This window comes from Paroedura picta, chromosome 13, assembly GCF_049243985.1.
Source record: "Paroedura picta isolate Pp20150507F chromosome 13, Ppicta_v3.0, whole genome shotgun sequence".
NCBI classification, from domain to species: Eukaryota; Metazoa; Chordata; class Lepidosauria; order Squamata; family Gekkonidae; genus Paroedura; species Paroedura picta.
Genome location: NC_135381.1, coordinates 19,157,671 through 19,177,405, shown reverse-complemented (window position 1 = coordinate 19,177,405; position 19,735 = coordinate 19,157,671).

Sequence of the window (19,735 nt, the reverse complement as noted above, 5' to 3'; positions counted from 1 at the left end):
CATCACCATCCACATTAACAGGCAGGTTCTAGGAGACCTGAGGGGGGAGAGACAGGAGATGGTTTAAGGTGGGATTAGGCGTGCAGGCTATGCCCTTCCCAGGCATGGAAACCACAAGAGAATTCACACTTGTCCATAATGGCTGAGTCCATAATGGCAGGAGGGGAAAGGCTGTGGGGCCCCTCTGGAGCTCCTGTGGATCCTTATGGGACTACAGACTCCTGGTTGGGAACCCCTGATGTACTCTTTGACATCCCCTGGTTGAGATGTTGGTGATGCTACAGAATGTCCACTAACATTCAAACTTGCAAGGAACCAGAGCTCTTAGAAGCACCAGTTCAACTTCAGTGAGGTTAAAAAGATCTTTCACCGGATCTATGGAAGCAGTGGCCTATGGAAAACAGACTGGCAGATAATCCCAGAACCTCAGGGAAACAGGGTGATAGGTAGAAGGAAGAGGATAGATTGGGAAGGGAATAAACTCATCCCTGCCAAATTACCCATTCCTAAAGGTGCTTTGAAGAAGAAAAGCTGGTTTTTATACCCCACTTTTCATTACCTGAAGGAATCTCAAAGCGGTTTACAATCGCTTTTCCTTCCTCTACCCATAACATACACCCTGCAAGGTAGGTAGGGTGGAGAGAGGTCTGGCAGAACTGCTCTGTGAGAATAGCTCTAGCAGGACTGTGACTGGCCCAAGGTCATCCATCTGGCTGCATGTGGAGGAGTGGGGAATCAAACCTGGCATTCCAGATTAGAAGTTCCTGCCCTTAACTACACCTAGCTGGCTTTCTGAAAAAGGCAATAACAATTCTGTTGCCTGTACACATGTCTAATGCAGGGGTAGTCAAACTGCGGCCCTCCAGATGTCCATGGACTACAATCCCCATGAGACCCTGTCAGCGAACACTGGCAGGGGCTTATGGGAATTGTAGTCCATGGACATCTGGAGGGCAGCAGTTTGACTACCCCTGATCTAATGTTTAGTTAGGCTTTAGGGGCTGAGCTGCCTAAAGGAAGGGTCCTTAGAGAGAGTCATCATAGGAGCAAATACAGAAGTGGGAGGAAGTGGCAGACAGAAGAGAAAGAAAGCTGAGGAGGAAAGGGGGGGTTGGGGGGGGTAGAGAGCAGAAGGAGGAATGGGATCACCTAGGAGGATTTCTGCCCCTTTGGGAGTTGCATAGAGGAGAGGATCTGGCTGCAGTGTGTCCCAGCATCCCTATCGAACCAAGGGTCAGTGGGATTGGGCCCTGTTGTATGTATTGATTTCAGTTGACTAGCCGATGTTTAGGCTGCAGGCTAGTCGTTCGTGCTTTAATCTCAAAGGGGCTAAAGCTGAATACATTTTGTAGCTTTTCAGTTTTAAAAAAGTAGCTTTCCGAAAAAAATATACTCTCTGCATTTTGTTTTGCTATCTCATTTTGCTAAATTCCCTCTCCCACCTTTTACACATCCTTTAAAATAATGCATATGTGTCTGGTAAGAAAGTGCAGGAAGTAGGTTTTGTGAAACATCCCTTCTTCCCTTCCCTACGAGTGACGTCCCTGCATATCACTTGTCTGGAGAAGATGCTGGCCAAGTGACGGCCTGTTTCCTTTAGCGGAAAAGCTCAGAGCAGATTCATCTGGAATCCCACTTGGAGTAAGCCAAGATCAAGCCTTTCTTGCTGTGGGCCATTCAGAGGTGGCGCTCCCCTTCCAGACACACAGCTCCTCAGCTTGGGCACAGTCCCACATCCCTGACAGCAAGAGCATGCTTCGTTATGCTGCTGAAGCAAGCAGGCTTTGTGGCTGGCCAGATGCCCCCTAATCTGCTGCTGCTGCATCCGTACAGTGGATTAGAGTCCGGCTCAGTGAAGCATCCCTCTCTGCGCACTTTATTATCCATCTCTACCTCTCATCCCTTTGGTCTGCAGTTAATAGATTGCATTAATCAACTCAAGGGTTTAAAGCCCATTAGCGCATCACAGAGAGCCTTTCCTGCCACCACCACCCCAATCGAGGCTGGGAGAGACGTACCCATCAGGAGAATGGGAGGTACATGGTCCCCTTTGCCTAAACTAGCAGCTGCCCGAATAGAATGCCTGTTATTTCAGACATGGGGATGAATGTTTCCTATCTTGATCCTAAGAGCAGGGGTAGTCAACCTGTGGTCCTCCAGATGTCCATGGACTACAATTCCCACGAGCCCCTGCAAAAAAAACGCTGGCAGGGGCTGATGGGAATTGTAGTCCATGAACATCTGGAGGACCACAGGTTGACTACCCCTGCTAAGAGGACAGCTCTTGATCCTTCAGGCTCTTTGATGAAGTGTCTCAAGAGTGGAGACCCATTCCATAAGAGCTATCGGTTGACAAAGCGGGCAGAGGGTGGTGTTGCAATAAGCAAGATCAGTAAACAGGAAATTCTTTTGCAACTCTGCACAAGACAATTAGCTACATGTTTCAAGCTGGGGAAGTGGGTGGACAGCCAGCACAGTGCAACAAGAACTGCAGGTAAGGTATTCCAGCATTCAAGACAAGTGGTGTTCCTTGAAATTCATAGAAGTAGGGTTCAAATCAGGAGTTATACACACAGAGAGCATCTTGTTTGCACTGGCTGCCTTTGCTGGTATCCCGAGAGGCCTCCTGCTCATCACAAACTGGCCCCTGGATTTGTTCACCCAGGGCAGAAGCTGATATTGGCAAACCAGCACTTTAGACCAGGGGTAGTCAAACTGCGGCCCTCCATATGTCCATGGACCACAATTCCCATGAGCCCCTGCCAGCATGGCAGGGGCTCATGGGAATTGTAGTCCATGGACATATGGAGGGCCGCAGTTTGACTACCCCTGCTTTAGATGGAAGACCTTTTGGGTAGTCTGTAAATATCCCAGCTTCTGCTTGGCTTTCAGCTTGAAGCATTAAAAACATAACTGCTTGCTGTTGAATCTGGGATCTGAGGGCAGAAAGGACTGGCTCCTGGCTCCTCCCCTTTTAAATGCTGAATAATGAACATGTTGGTCCTGTTTCCTAATGTTGACTCTGCCTGCTGTGTTCTTTTAAGTCTGTGACTGTAAGCATGAAGGCTAGGTGTCTGCTTGGGGGGAAATGACAATGGATATTGTCTCAAGACGCTGAACTCTACCCACAGGGTTGGTTTGGGATTTTTTTCTTGGGGGGGGGGGAAGGCTGGTACTCAAATATAGGGTTGCTTTGATTTCTACTAATTCCCCCCTCAGAACCTGGGAGGAAACTTCCCCTCATGTGTTGCAGTACACAGTACTGGCGTCACCATCACAACAACAACTTTAAAACCCCTATCTACCCACATCCCAAGTCCCTTTGTAGGACCAGTCAGACCCCTGTGGGATGCCAGCAGGCCTGTTATAGAGACGTAATGCAGAATCGTGCCTTGCACAGTGGCAGAATAAAAAACAACTTTGAATTGACATTTTTCGCTGGCAATAAGCCACTGCTGCTGCACTGCCCATAGCCATGTGGACAGTCTGTCCTGCTCTCTTAATCTTCCATGGAACCGAGAGAGTAAAGAGGGGAAAATGAGGGGAAAGCTGCAGTCCTCCAACTGTTTTTTTTTTTTACAGTGGAACAAAAATATTCCCCAAGCCCTAATTTGGAAGAATTCCCAGCCTCCTCAAAACGATGCTGGTGCAACCAGACCCAGGCCTCTTCCTCCAAATGCCTGAGAATTGGAGGCCGCCCAGTCAAATGCGCCAGCAGGGCTGCTGGTGCTGGGATTTGTTGCTTGACGTCAACAGAGCTGGGTCTCTTTAATCAGGTTGTACTTGTTTGCTAACTTTATTACTGATGCTAATGTTTCCCTTCCTGCCCCCCTCCTCCACTGGCACTGGTAGAAATAGGAAAGGGGGCGATTCCAGACAGGTTAAAAGAGATAGTTTTATCTTTCGAGCCTCAATAACTGGACACCTTAGGCGAAAGGAAAACATTCTTCCTGCTTCCCCATTAGGATGGACTTTGCTCCCTGCTTTTGCTTTGCTGGGCCCTTCTAGCCTGCCAGCCCAACAGGATTATTGCTCTCCCTTTGTCACGGGTCAGCTACACAGTGAGCATTTGACTGGCAAACCAGGCCTCTTCTGGAATGCTAGGGTCCACCGCAGCAGGGTCTGCCTTAAAATCTTGGAGCTGGCACTAATTGCCACTTTTCAGGTGAGAAGCCCTCTCAAGGAAAATGGGGGGTGACCAGGATTGACCCTAGGCATGGAGACAAACCATTAGCTAAAGCAGAACACAATTCACGGAGTCCTTTTTATGCACCAGTCCCATTGCACTGATGAATACAGGTGGTTTCGGAGAAGCCAGATCTACTTGTTGCCCACTCTGCTGCCCAAGGTAGCCTCTTCTTCTGGATGCCTTGATGAGGCCAACTTTGAAGCTAAGTACTTGGTCAACTTGATGCCACCTGGAAGAAATGCCCAACACACTCATGCCTGGTGCCACTGTCAGAGCATGTTCTCTGCTGCCCTTGCAAAATTCAGTGAGTTTAGGGAATGAGAAATACCTTGGCCAAGATTTTGTGCTGCAGATATGTCAGTAGGATACTTGGGCCTTCTTCATGACTGGGCCAGTGTTTGCTCCAATTCAGCCCAGTGTGAAATTGTGTAGTGTGCATTCCTAGCTGCGGGGCTCCAGATATTTCCATAGGAACCATGCAGGCAAAAGCCGAAAGAGAGAAAGACTGGTTTTGGCCAGAGAACCTCTTTTCCTCCCTCTGCCTAGCATGCAATAATAAAGTGGTCTTCAGAGCATTTTACTGTGTTAAAGAATGAGTCCCATTTTGACCAGATCTTGATTAATTCAAAATGTACATCCCTTGTGTGCATTCTGTTTTTACCTCATATTCATCCTGAGCTTTCAGAAAAGACAAGATTAACTAATCGATAATGAGGGGACCCCACTCTCCTTAAGGGTTCAACAGGTAATGAGCTCAGCTAAAATGGATTTGTTAGGGAGTCATCTGCAATATATTCCAAATAAATTTGATATTGGATTGGATGCATCCAGAACCGGCATGCCTTCTGATAAGAACCCTTTCTCCTTCCCTGTTCTGTCTGGACTGGGGCTTTAGTGTTATTGCGGGTTTTTTTTTTCTTGTGAGAAAAGCACCTTTCCCTTGTAAGGGATCAGAAAATATTCAGGATTTGAAACCATCCCTTTAAAATGGAGACTTACAGCTAATTGCTGCTGGAGGCAACAAAGCGTGTGCACACATGTGCGCGCGCGCACGCACACACACACACACATGTGTGTAAGCTTTCAGCTCATCCAGGAAGAGGCTGCTATCAATTGTGCTTCCTTCCTTTCCTCACAGCTGCTTCCAAATGTGACAAAATTCCAACGTAGAAAGCACTTGGGTGTAAGTAACAGCAACCCACATGCAGATAAATCGCATGGGATCACAGGGCACGTGGGCATTTTGTGTGCCAAAAGGGAAACGGTGCATGTAGGGTAAGTGGCCCGAGGCGACCTCCAAAGGGAAGAAGAAAGCAGTTCCCAGGAAGAAAAGTCTCTTATTTTAAAGAATTGCTTCTTTTGTTTTCAAAGGACCTCCATTCCACAGAACAAGCACCCTCATCTCCTGGTTAACCCTTGATTTTTAAACTTGGCATCGCCAGTCTGTAAAGGAATCAGAAGCCTGAGGTTATTGTGTTTAACTCAGTTTTGCAGCCAAGAAAGGGAGCTTCCTGTGTGGGAATTGTAACACATCCTTGGTTTCGACTTTTCTTAGAAAGGACCTGCTGCACCTGTGGCTTCAAGAAATCAGCCACCATTGTTTGAGATTGTGTACTTCCTTCTCTTCCCTGCACTCCATAGTTCTTCACAACTGCAAGCCAAGGCCTTGACTCTGCCTTCATTAGCCGTAAGGAAAATAGCTTCGTAACTGCAGGGCAATCTCTGGAATTTTTATTGGTTTTGTGGCTTGGGAACAGAACTTGAAGTTTCTGCGGCGCAGATGTTTTCCTGGCCATCTCTTTTTGGTGTTGTGGTTGATGTAATCTGTTGGCATCATTTCTCCCACCACAGAGATCTTTCCCACTTCTGGATCCATTCCCCTGGAGACAATGCTTGCTTTGGTAGATGGATTCTATGGCATTCCCAAGCCTGGCCTTTCCCAAGCTCCACCCCTTCCAGGAATTTCCTGACTTGGAGATGTCAGCCCTACGAGTGTTGTAGAACCCTGCAAGTGCCCATAAGAAACAGGATGAGAGATGGTTGTCAGTGTTGCTCCAGAGTACCCCTACTGAGCTAGCCCTGAGCAGTTGTCCTCAGGCAAGATGAGCAGAGACTCCCTTAATCCACAAGTGGAACCACACTGGGGGCTGAATCAGATCTTTCCCTCAGAAAGATAGTTCTGGACTCATAAAAACATCACTGCCTAACAGGCGTGTCAGAACTGTTTATAAAGTTTCCCCTTAGAGGGGCCCTCCCATCCTGGCTCCCTTGAGACACTAAAGGCTGGATATCTGTACATTGTGTTGTCTAAGAATAGCCTATGGCTTTGTGCATGTCTTTAATTTTGTAATTTCATAAGTTGCATACAATAAATGTTTATATAATTTTATTATTCATATTGTACAGACATCCAACTTTTAGGGTCCTAACCATTTTTCTGTTTTTTTTCTTCTTGTCCTTCCAAGTTTTTCTCCCCTTTGTGGTTTTCTTTCCCTTCAGACACTTCCTGGATTCTTCAGCAGCTAGGGTTGCCAACTTTGGGTCAGGAAATTCCTGGAGGGAGTGGAACCTGGGAAGGACAGGATATAATGCCATAGAATCTACCCTCCAAGGCAACCATTTTCTCCAGGGAAATGGATCTCTATTGTCTAGAGGCCAATTGTAATTTCAGGAGATCTCCAGGTCCAGACTTGACTTGGAGGTTGGCAACATTATTCAGCAGGTCTTGAGAAACCTCATTTCAGTCTATAGCCTCCTCATTCCTTTGAGCCAACTGTCCAACAAGGATACCAGTGATGGGTGGCATTCCTGTTCCTCCACTACTCCTTCCTCTCTTATCTTGGCAACCTCCCTTCACTGTTGGACCCAGAGCCAGCTGGGTGACCTTGGGCTCGCCACAGCACTGATAAGGCTGTTCTGACGGAGCAGGAATATCAGGGCTCTTTCAGCCTCACCTCCCTCACAGGGCATCTGTTGTGGGGAGAGGAAAGGGAAGGCAATTGGAAGCCCCTTTGAGACTCCTGGTAGAGCTGCTCTGACTGAGCAGGAATACCAGGGCTCTCTCAGCCTCACTTCCCTCACAGGGTGTCTGTTGTGAGGAGAGGAAAGGGAAGGCGAATGTAAGCCACTTTGAGACTCCTCTGGTAGAGGAAAGCAACGTATAAGAACCAGCTCTTCTTCTTCTTCTGCATTTACCCACATTTCCAATTTTGCAATGCAACCTTCCCCCAGAACGGGTAGCTGTTAACCTCAGGCAGCAATGACAGCCATGATGGATCGTGTCCCTTCCCAAGTTCCTGTTTCTCAAGAGGTGTTTATGTCAGAGACGGTTCCACGCTAAACTGCAAAGGCTGCTTTGCGTCAAAGAAACTGGCTACATGAGGGTCAGCCAGAGTTTGTCTGTTGCCTGCAATTCACTTTCCTATCATGCATCCCAGATAACAAACACAAGGCTGGGGAACAATTGTTTGGACTGGCATGGGTTTGTGCTGCTGAACTGTGGCTCAGACTAGGCTCCTGTGACACCCACCTTCTCTGAAACAATTCCCCCAAATTGGAAGTCTCTGTCCAGGCTCCTTCCAGAGTTTTGTGAAGATCCCGACAAATAAGGACAGGAGATTCCTCTGTTTATCTGAAGCCTGCAATAGAAGCCCTCCTCCACCACCACAAATATCTGTGGCTTCAGTTGGGGCTCCTCTGGATTGCCCAGTGCAGACCAGGGCGGTGGAAAGTTTATTTGCTTTGTGGGATTCAACCCGGGCACATTTTAAAAAGGTCAGTTTTACTTAACTCTGCAATTTGGCGCGGGGACACACCCACTGGCTAAAAATAATTCAGGACAGGACAAAACACTTTGCCCTATTCCTTAGCAGTCTTGATGGAATGGATTGTCTGGGGCCCACGTTCCCAACCAAGTAGCATTGGTAGCCCAGGCCCTGGGCCAGAAATGAGGCTGAATGCCACTTGCCTTTAGACCAACCACGAAGGCAAGGGCAACTTCTGCTGTTGAAACACTACTACAGTTTCAGAGAGAAAATGAGCTGGGAATAAAGTACAGAGCATTTCAATTTGCATATAAGCAACATAATAATTTTGTTAAATGGGAAGGGGGAAGGTAGATTGCAGTCTTTGAACTCTCCCTAGCTATTAAGAACATAAGAACATAAGAAGAACACCCAGTAGCCCATCTAATTCAGCTTTCTTTCTTTCTTTCTTTCTTTCTTTCTTTCTTTCTTTCTTTCTTTCTTTCTTTCTTTCTTTCTTTCTTTCTTTCTTTCTTTCTTTCTTTCTTTCTTTGCTGTAATATTTTGGGGAAGAACATAGTCTACACTTGTCTGGACTGGAAGGTGTGCATTTTCAAAGGTTCAACCCACATAGTTGTGATCTTATCTATTAATTTTTGTAAGTTGTCTAGTGTTAGAGCAAAGAAAAATGATTGGGAAATAGTAGTCAATGGAGAAAAGTGCACAGAAAACTCCTGTGTGGATGCTCAATTGCCCATGTGAATTCAGGGTGGTGATGAATGCAAAACACAGAATCTTCCCCATGTGGATGCAGGCCATACTAGGCTAGCTTACTAGACCAATGGCCTGACTTGCTATAGGGCAGATCCATAGATTCAGCTGAGTTAAACCTTTTCCACATGGCAACTATACTGAATAAGCCAAACTCTTCAAGAAATCCCCCTCCTCCCTGCTGAGATATCAGGAGATCAATCCCCAGCTCTGGAGCCACTGAGTCCGGACAGACGTAACAGGACCAGAAGGAATTCAGCCCTCTGGTCAGGCAAGGCATAGTGGTTAAGAGCAGCAGGCAGTAATCTGGAGAACCAGGCTTGATTCCCCACTCCTCCAAATGCAGCCAGCTGTGTGACCTTGGCCCAATCACAGGGTTGTTCTCACAGAGCAGTTTCCTCAAAGCTCCCTCAGCCCTACCTACCTCACTGGATGTCTGTTGTGAGGACTTTAAGACTTCTTTGGATAGTAAAAAGCAGGGTATAAACCCCCTAGTGCTTCTGTTTGTCTGGGGCTTATAACAACAACAACCTTTATTGGCATAAAAATAAAACAAAGAATCCAGTCAATTAGTTCTTAAATTCACGCAGCTTAATTGCCATTTGTAAGAATTTGGCCACTTTATCAATTGTATCTGGATCCTGATTGGAGAGAAGGAACTGTACCTTACATTTGTCAGAGTAGGCAATACAGTTAACTAGGAGTGGGTCTAGAGCTTTAGCCCGAATGGCATTGTATATAGGGCAGTAAAAAAAAACGTGCTGTATGGTTTCTATAGAGCCTTGTTTACATGGGCAGTGTCTCTGTATGTAAGGGATCTTCTGAAATCTCCCCGCCATGACTGCTGATGGGAGAATGTTAAACCTAGCAAGCATAAAAGCCCTGCGTTGTTGGGGAATAACAAGATGGGAAAAATAGAATGCTAATTTATCAGGTGCTGGAGAGATACCCAGGAAAAGTGGGGAGCACGTTTTTCTAGCTGCTTCATTCAGTGTTTGAAGTTCGACATCTAATATTCTGCGTTTTATAGTTTTATATATTGATGTTGCAGGTGCTAGGGCCAGTGAATCCAAAGAGATGCCAAGCATTTGGATTTTCTGCTCAATATAATTAAACCAGTTGGAAGTCTGTAGTTCTGAAAGCATTAGAGAAGTGAAACTGGCGGAATCAGAGTTAAAGACTAATCGCAGCCAAAACTTAATAGTAAGCAGCCAAGCCCTGGTCTCCAACAGTCTTAGGTTTGTTTCCAAACAGAGAGCAGCATAAGGTACACAATTTGGGATGCCCAGAATTCCTCGCAAAAAGGAAGATTGAATGCTTTCAACTGCATTGTTGAAAGCACTTATCCATAGAGGGATTCCATAGAGGAGCTGAGAGCATGACTTAGCATTAAAAACTTTGAGAGCTGCTGGTACAAATTGGTTACCCTTGGTGTAAAAGAAGCGGGCGACAGCCTGAGCGCTGTTCCTTGCAGTGTTTATTATGTACTTCCGGTGTACAGTCCAACTCGCATTGTAATGAAAGTGTACACCCAGGTATTTAAAATGCCTAACTTGCTCAATGATGTTCCCTTGGATGTTCCAGCTAAAAGGTTTCCATGACTTTGCAAAGACTAGCACTTTGGACTTCTCATAATTCAGTGTGAGTCTATTAGATTCACAATATGTAAAGCATTGATGGAGGAGGCGCTTTAGTCCAACTCGTGAACAAGACATAATGACAGCATCATCAGCATAAAGTAAAAGTGGAGTATGTAGAGAGCCGAGTTTAGGGCAATGGCCATCTACAGTAAATAGCGATGGAGCTAAATCATTTAGAAAAAGGTTAAATAAAAAGGGTGCTAGTATACAGCCCTGTTTAACACCCTTATTAATTATGATTTTTGGTGATAGTTTCCCTTGGGGGTTAAGTCTTACCTGACAGCTTGTATGTGAGTATAGTTTCCTTATTAGGAAAAGTAACCTTTTATCTATATTCAGATCAGCCAACTTATTCCATAGCAAGTCCCTGGGGATGGAGTCAAATGCTCCCTTAAGATCCAAAAAAGCCGCAAAAAATTTGGCTCTGTTTTTACTGCTATATTTATTAACTAAGTGAGTCAGGGTGGCACAGTGATCTAGGGTGGACTTTCCTGCACAAAACCCAATTTGTTCAGGGCCAAGGATCTTATTTTCAGAGATCCATTTGAGGAGGTTGTTTAATAGCTGTTTGGCATAAAGTTTTCCTATGACAGAAAGGAGACTGATTGGTCTATAGTTTTCTGGTAGAGTAGAATCTCCCTTCTTAAAAATAGGGACTAAGATTGCATTTGTCCATGCTTTTGGCATAATGCCAGATTTGTTAATCATAGTGAATATGGCAGCCAGAGGTGGAGCCCACCAATTGGGGTGGGTCTTCAGTAATTCAGGAGGGATTACATCAGGGCCGGGTGCCTTCCCAGACTTTAATTGGCTTATTAATGCTAGAATTTCCTCAGGTGATACTGGTGGCCATTCTGGGGCATCTGTTACAAATGGTTCTGTGGTCTCTTTCATATCTGTCCTCTCTTCATAGAAAAGGTTCAAAAAGTATTTGTACCAAATTTCAGAAGGGATTATTATTGTTAATGGAGGTTTGCTGCCAAAAGTATTTGAAATTATTGCCCAAAACTGCCCCGTTTTGTTGGCTGTTGTGGCCCAGATTAATTTCTCCCATTGTTTTTCGGTAGAGTTCTGAATTTTTATTCTTACTGCATTTTTTAGTTGTTTTTTTAATTGAAAAAATTCAGGAGGTAAGGAAGATGCCATGGAGCAGCGATATTGATGGTAAATAATACGTAATCTGGATTTTAAATCATGGCATTCCCTGTCGAACCAGCAGCTAGGATGTTCATTATGGGGTTTGGTCACAATTTTAGTTTTCTGAGAGAGTTGGTCACAGAGGTTGGAAACTAAACTGTCCAATAGTTGTACAGCTCCCGATGGGTCATCAGCATTAATTAAGGAAGATCTTATCTTTCTAAACAGGTCTGATGCTAAAAGGTTGCCAGCTTTTTGATTAATATTATGGGACCATGGGATTCTGGGTAAAGTAACTGTGATTTCTTCTGAAATTAATGGTGGTTTGGTCAATTTATGTTGGCATTCAATGTTGATGGTTAATAGGAGTGGTAGATGGTCACTATCTGTCCGGCCACCAACGCGAAAATCCACTACATTATTCTTCAGGGAGGGAGAAATTAGAATATAGTCTATAACACTATTGCCTCTTAAAGAAGTAAAGGTAAACTCACCTAAAGGGTCATAATATGGAAGGCCATTCATTATTAACCTGTCATGTTGCATGCAGTACTTTGAAAATAAAATACCTGCATAATTTATAATTAAGTCTTTCGAGTGCCTCTCAAATGAGAAGAAATTTGGTAAAGATTCATCAGGATCCAAATTGAGTGCCGTCGTCAGTGCAAAGTCATCTTTGCCTATCCTGGCATTAAAATCACCCACAATGATCATTTCAGTGGAGGGGTAGCGCAGCTCAAGGTCCGTTGTAAAGGTGCTTAGACAGTCCCAGTGGGAATGCAGAGAGACTTTATCTGAATAAGGGGGAATATAGACATTGATTAGAATAAAGGCTCTGTTACTTAGGTTAATTAGAAATGCCTGAGCTATAGGGCTACAGTCAGATAAAACAGTCAATTTACAGTCTAATTGTTGTGAAAAAAGAAGAGTTAGGCCTGCTTGGTGTCGCCCCCGTATGTTGGATCTGTGAGCGGGGACCGAATGGGACTCAGTCTGGGGCTTATGTTTGCTGGAGTGATTGTACAGAATCACCCCAATTCATCTGCATCTCTAAAGTAATACTGGCGAAAATCAGAGCTCAACATAAAAACTACACTGTGTTGGAGCTTGGCTCGGAACTAGAGATGGCCAAAGATCTATTGATGCTTGACATAAAACATAGTGTTTTCCCTTGACAGTTCCCCCAAAATTCATTGCTTCAGGTGGGCCCACTTCCCCTGTCCTAATGGTGGGGTCAGCTCTGCAGTGGGCTCAGGGGTTATTTTTACAATCAAAACATTTATTCCTGCCTGAATGCCTTCCTGGACTGGCAGCACAGCATCTACTGAATATCCCTTTATGAGTGATGATGAATCTTCCACTGATCCGATCTGGGGCACGCAAATAACATGAAAGGTAAAATGGTAAGCTTCCCCACACAATTAATGAAACCAAAGGCGATTAAATGTCAGGATGAGCACAGAAACGATGCACAGGGCAGCCTTTACATGGCAAAACACACAATCACTTCACAAAATAAAAATGGGATGAAGTCACAGAGGAGCTGCCAGGTAGAGAGTGCTCCGCTGCCTTGTCCACCATCGTTGTCCAGCTGCCCTGAGCTCCTGGGGATGGGCAGGGTATAAAATTGAGAAATAAATATTATGCCAGTGACAGTTCATGAGAAAGTGTGTTTGTGGGAGAGGCCAGTATCCTACTTGCAATAAAGGGACATACATCAGCGAAACGAGGAACCCAATCGTTCACAGCAGCATGAATCAAAACATCAGGAGAAGTGACATCTTATTTTGCGGGGGTTTGCAGGGAGGGAAATCCCTTCTCAAAGGCAGTTCTGTATCAGAGTAGCCAAGGTTTGCTGGCCTCATCCCTGCATGACAAAGCAACCCATATGGTACTAAGTCACAACCTGCGCTCAAGACACCTGTGTTGTGCCCACTGTTGGAGCAAGCAGGGCCCCAGCAATACTAGCAGCACCACAAGAGGCTCACTTTCTACTTGTGCAGCAGTGGGAAAAGTCAGGAAATGATGAGGAACACAAACTGCATGTTACCTCTTCCTGCACCACTGATGCCTGGACGCAATGCAGTCGATTCCCAGTGACTCTGCCAATGTTTCCTCTCCCTGGGCCCTGTTGCAGCATGAGAGTGGGAGGTACAAGTAATAGCCATCGTCCTGTGCCACCGCTGGCTGGAAGCCGGCTGAGACCTCATGCCCTCTTGTTATTGGAGCACCCACATGGCACTGGGATTGCACGGTCCAAATGAGATATGCATGAGAGGATCCATGCTCAGGTTTTGTGTTTCTTGAAAGCAGCCCCAGAATTTCCTGCACTGCATCTGAACCATGGGGGGTAGAATGGGAGGGGGACATTCTTCCAGTCTGAACCACTTGGAGTCAAGAGGAAAGGCAGGGCAAAAATATTTAATTAATTATCTAATTATCAAGTGGTTAGTTATACCCTTCAAAGCCCATTCAAGCTCATAGGCTTACAAGAGTATAAGTCTGTGTAGGCGCATACTCAATCCAAAGCAGGTCTATTCAGAATTCTGCTCTGGCCGATTCTGTTGGGCTTACTCCCAGGAAAGTATCCTTAGCATTGCACCGTAAATCAGCCCTACTTGCTATTTATCCACACTTTGTCTGCTTGTTCTTGCAGGCTTCTCTCTATTGTTTGACATGTGCAGGTCTGAATGCCAACAGAGATGGCTTTTGGGCTCTGCTAATTCAGGAGTTCCCTGATGTACAGCTTTTGCCTTCCAGCAGCCCCAGAAGAGCTGCCTCGGTGTGGCTTTAAACATGCTCACTTTGCCTTTTATGCTGTGCGCAGAAAGACCAAGCAAGAAGGTTCTGTTCCCCTTGAAAGAAATCAAGCTGCTTCCCAAGCAACTACCAGAGTTTTGTTTAACACAGAGACATCTATGAAACAGAGGCTAATTATAACCTTACTTGTTTGAATGTTATGCAATGGGATGGAATCCAGGCCTGTGCACAGCCACACTGGATTTAGTGCATCTTTCAGCTCAATCTTGCAATTCAAGTGGATCCAAGGCAGGCTGTGGAAACTGAGAATCAGTGCCTGGAGGCAGTTTTACAGTGGAAAAGTGTCAGTAATATGAAACTTAATCCTGACAAAATGGAGGCGCTGCTGGTGGGGAAAGGATTGATCCAGGAACTCAGGTGTCTCTTCTTCTGGATGGGGTTGTGCTGCTGCTATTCACTGTGTGATCCTGTACCTGTGATGGCTGACTGTATTTTGGGGAAGGATTGGGGATTATGCCACCATTTTGTGGAGTTTTATGGGTTTTAATGGTACTGGGGGTTTATGATTTGTTTTAATGGGGATTTAAATTGTTTTTGTGTGACCCGCCAAGTCTTCCGAGAGTGATAGGATATAAATCAAATCGATAGATAGATAGATAGATAGATAGATAGATAGATAGATAGATAGATAGATAGATAGATAGATAGATAGAGGAACAGGTTTGGTCCTGAATCTGGGCCTTCAGTTAGATAAGCTGGTGATGGTGGTGACCCAGATTGCCTTCTACCAGACCTAGCTAGTGAGCCATTTGTGGCCTTTCCTGGGCAAACAAGTTCTTGCCTCTGCGGTGCATGTCCTGGCCACAGCTAGGTTAGGTTACTGCAAAGCTCTCTTCATGGGGCTGCCCTTGAAGAGTGCCTGGAGGGTACAAATGGCACAGAATGCTGCAGCTGGAATGCTGACTGGAGAAGGTCGTAGGGACAATATTATCATTCCATTGTCATTCTATTTGTACGGGTTCCCAATTTGATCCTAGGCCCAATTCAACATGCTGGTATCAACCTTTAAAGCAGTACATGTCTTGGGACCAGCATACTATAAGGATTGACTTAGGCATCTTCATGGATTCTGTTTTGTATCCCTGTGCTTCCTGAAGCTGGGTGAATAGCAACCTCAGAAAAGACCTTGAACATGGCACCAAAACTAATCTGACTGTGGAGATTCGTCTGTCTCTTTCTCATTGCCTTATTTCTGGCAAATTAAGAATTTCCTGTTTTGTTTGGCATTCCCGCCCTTTTTTCCTGCTTGATTTTATATATACCCTGTATCAGTTTTAGTGTTTCAAATTGCACCACCATGGGAACTCCGCATTGAGAGGAAAGGCAGAATCAAAACGTTTAAAATAAATATTGCCTTTCTTAGGAACTATGCATACAATCGAGCATCATGACAGGCTGCCATAAGAGTAACACAGTCAACCTGGGGCCAGCTTTTAAGCGTAACTAGTGCAGAAAGTTGCAACCAGAATTGCTGCTTAGGTCACACAGTACCTGTTTAACCACAACTACGTTGGCTGCCAGCTTGCCTTGGGGCCTCTTAGAAAGCCTTGCTTCTAACCTGAATCCACTGAAAGGGCTGCTAATTACCATGCTACTCTATCTGCCTGTACAGGCCTTCCTTTCGAAGCTCCATTACAGTTGCCAGGAGAGACCTGGAGGAGGGGGAGGGGGGCTTTACTGGGAGAAAGAGGTCTTGCTGCCAGTGTCACATGGGAAGTGACTAGGGCTGTTCTGGGTTGGGAAATACCCAACTTTGGATCTGGAGCTGGGAGTGGGCAGGATTTGGGACGGGGAGGGGCCTCAATGGAGTATAAGGCTATAGAGCCCACCTTCTGAAGCAGCCATTTTCTCCAGGGGAACTGATCTCTGTCACCTGGAGATGAGATGTAAAACCAGGGGACCCACGCGTCCCACCTGGGAACTGGCACCCCTAAGTGACATCATTATACAGCAGTGCTGGTATTTGGGCAAAACCCTATGGTAAAACCAGCTTCTACTAAAGAGTTTTTGCCCAAATACCAGAGTGTTCTTGTGTGATGTCATTTCCTATGGAATGCCAGCCACAAGGCCTGGGCCTTTCTCATTCTTCTGGTAACTAGTCCACTGGCCAGCTGATTGGCGGCTGAGGGGGACAGGGAGGCCTTGCCTCCACTGGGGGATTTGACAACCCTATGCCCCATCTAGGGTTGCCAGTCTCCAGATGGATCCTGGAGTTCTCCCAAAGTTGCAACTGCTCTCCCAACGACAGAGATAAGTTCTCCTGGATGGCAGTTTGGGAGGGCAGAGTCTAATACAGGGGTAGTCAAACTGAGGCCCTCCAGTTGTCCATGGACTACAGTTCCCATGAGCCCCTGCCAGTGAATGCTGGCAGGGTCTCATGGGAATTGTAGTCCATGGACATCTGGAGGGCCGCAGTTTGACTACCCCTGGTCTAATGCATAACATTCTCACTGAGCTCTCTTCCCCTCCTTCAGCAACCCCCCACCGCTCCTTAAACTCCACCCTTCCCAGGTCCAACCCCCAAATCTCTAAGAATTTCCCTGAGTCGAAGCTTGTAACCCTAGCCTAATTGGTTGGTGACGCAGGAAAGGCTTTTTCAACAAGGGTATAGAATTGTATAGTATGACTATAAACACACACACACAAACAGAGCCATGTGCTGTGCTCCTTCATTATTGGCAGTTAGGGTCCAGTATGGAGGGGATATTTTGGGAGGCCTTTGGGGCTCCTATTTAGAAAACTTAGAATCAATCTCATCTCAGCGAGTACAAACTCTGGAACAAGACCAACGCCCAAGGCATTTGTGCATGGATTTCCCAAGTCCTGCAAAAATGTTAACAGTGTTTAGAGTGCGGGTTGTGCAGTGAAGGTTTTGTTTGCAACAGGGGTGAGAGGCCAGCTGGATTGCTGCAGCTGAGACCTCTTGGGTAAACAGACGTAGAGAAACAGTGTTTTCCTAAAGCAATAATATTTGCCCTTTCGGGTCATCAGAAGAGATGTCAAATGCCATTATAAATGATCCAGGTGGGAGCTTAGTGAGAAAGGCAGCTTAAGAAATTTTTAAAGTCAGCAAAGAGGTTGGGAAAAAGGGGAGTGACACTTCTTATGACCTATGATGTGCGCGTGCATATGTGTAAGGGTGGAGTTTCCTGTGAACCGCTTAACAGGCAGTTCAACTTGGACGGGATTTAGGGTGGGCAGCGCTGGGTTAGGAAATACCTGGAGATTTCAGGGGTGGAGCTGGGAGTGGGCAGGATTTAGGGTAGTGGATTATAATTACCTAGGGGCCACCCTCCAAAGCAGGAGAACCTGTGGTCCTCCAGATGTCCATGAACTACAATTCCCATGAGCCCCTGCCAGCAAATGGGAATTGTAGTTCATGGACATCTGGAGGACCACAGGTTGACTACTCCTGCTCCAAAGCAACCATTTTCTCCAGGGGACCTGATCTCTGTAGTCTGGAGGTGAGCTGTAATTCCGGGGATCCTCATGTCTCACCTGGGGACTAGAACTGTTCTGACTAATATCAGGGCCCTCTCAGACTCACCTACCTCACAGGATGCCTGTTGTGGGGAAAGGGAAAGGAAGATGATTATAAGCCACTTTGATTCCTTCTGATAGAGTAAAGCAGCATATAAGAACCAACTCTTCTTCTACATTAAACAGTCAAGGCTGATGTGGTCACCTTATGGGTTACCATTGCTAAGGTTCACTTCTATTGCTGGTGCAACTTCCAGGTGCTATGCCCTACAGGAGAGGCTGGAGTCTACCTGTAGACACAGATCCAGTAGCATCCCCTACTGCAAGCCTAGTAATTCCACCCACAGCAGACTGACTCCTTAATCTCCAAGGGGTTAAAGTATTGATCAACAGCCTTGTCTGAGTTCTCTCATTTTTATGACTTACTATTTGAGATGTACAAATTGCCATTGTGTAGGGAGGTGCTGTAAAAAAAAGTCAGAGTCAGATGGGCTCATACATCATTTTGAAAACTGAGTATATCAGAATCAAGGCGCAGCTATTAAGAAACCAATTTGTGCATCATTTACCATCAATTTCAGTGGGAAGCACATTTCTAGTGTGCTTCCGTGGAATGCACCTCTCAGCCAAGGGAATCTCCATCCTAAAGTTCAGGCAGAAATATCTCCAATCTTGGGTAGTACATTTTAGCTACAATCCTAAAAACACTTTCCTTGACGCAAGCTCCACTGAATAAAATGGAATTTACTTACAAGTAGGTCTGCCTAGGGTGGCTCCTCACTAGCAGAACTAGTTCATGGTGGTATGGATCCACGCATGAAGGGGTTCCCCCCCCCCCACTTTCCCAGAAAACTCGGTGGTGGGTAAGTTGGCTTGCTTTATAATGGAGTGTGCAAATGAAGTAATCTAGCTCTGCCTTGCCTTACCTCACTGCATTTATTTTGGCCTTTTCTTCCCATCCTATCTAACTTCCCATGTCAGAGCCTGGCCCAGCAGAGAATATACTTCAAGGACAGAGCAAGACTTGCAATGGGGCAAAGTTTGGCTCCTTTTTCCTGCTGTTCTGGTTTTGTTTAAACATTGACTCCCATGCACTTTTCTGCTTTCTTTGGACATGTGTAAGGGAAGACCCCCCCACCCCACCAGACTAACAGTGCCTAAGGGGGGCCTGTACCAGGAAGACTTGGTGCAGCTGCTGAAGGATTTTGCATGAAATTACAGTTGTTGAAAGATCCCAGATCCCGAATTAGCATGTCTTTCTCACAGAGAGAGGTGATGATCTGATATTTTCTCATAACTTATCTTGTATTACCATGTAGTTTGCTTGTGTGTGCCATTTTACTGTTTAGGAGTGAAGCTCTAGCCTTTTTCTCTACTACATACAGTAACATTACATAAATAAATTAATATCTCCCCTCCCCTCATCTGCCTACATGGAAGGTGGTCTGTATATCAGAACAGAGGAACCAGGGAAACAGAGTTGTTCTGAAGAGCTAGGGGCATCCTTATCAAGGGCTGCCGACTCTCGGTTGGGAAATACCTGGAGACTTTGGGGGTGGATACGGGGGTGGGTGGGAAGGGATCTCAGTGGATTATAATGCTATGGAGTCCATCCTCCAAAGCAGCCATTTTCTCCAGGGAAACTCTGTCACTTGGAGATCAGCTGTAAAATTGGGGGATCCCCAGGTCCCACCTGGGGGCTGGCATCCCTATCCTGATCCTCGGGAAAGGGGGAATCCCCTGCTGGTTGGGGCATTTTCAGTTTTGCTTTTCATGTGTTTTTTCAATGTTTGTTTTATCAAACTGCTTTATATTGCTTTTACATGGTTTTTACCCACCTTGAGTCCTGGGATTTCCAGGAGAAAGGCAGGTCTAGAAGTAGTTTAATTAAACAAATAAATACTATTTAGTGTTTGGGGGGTATGATTTGCGTCAACAAAATATGCACACGTGAT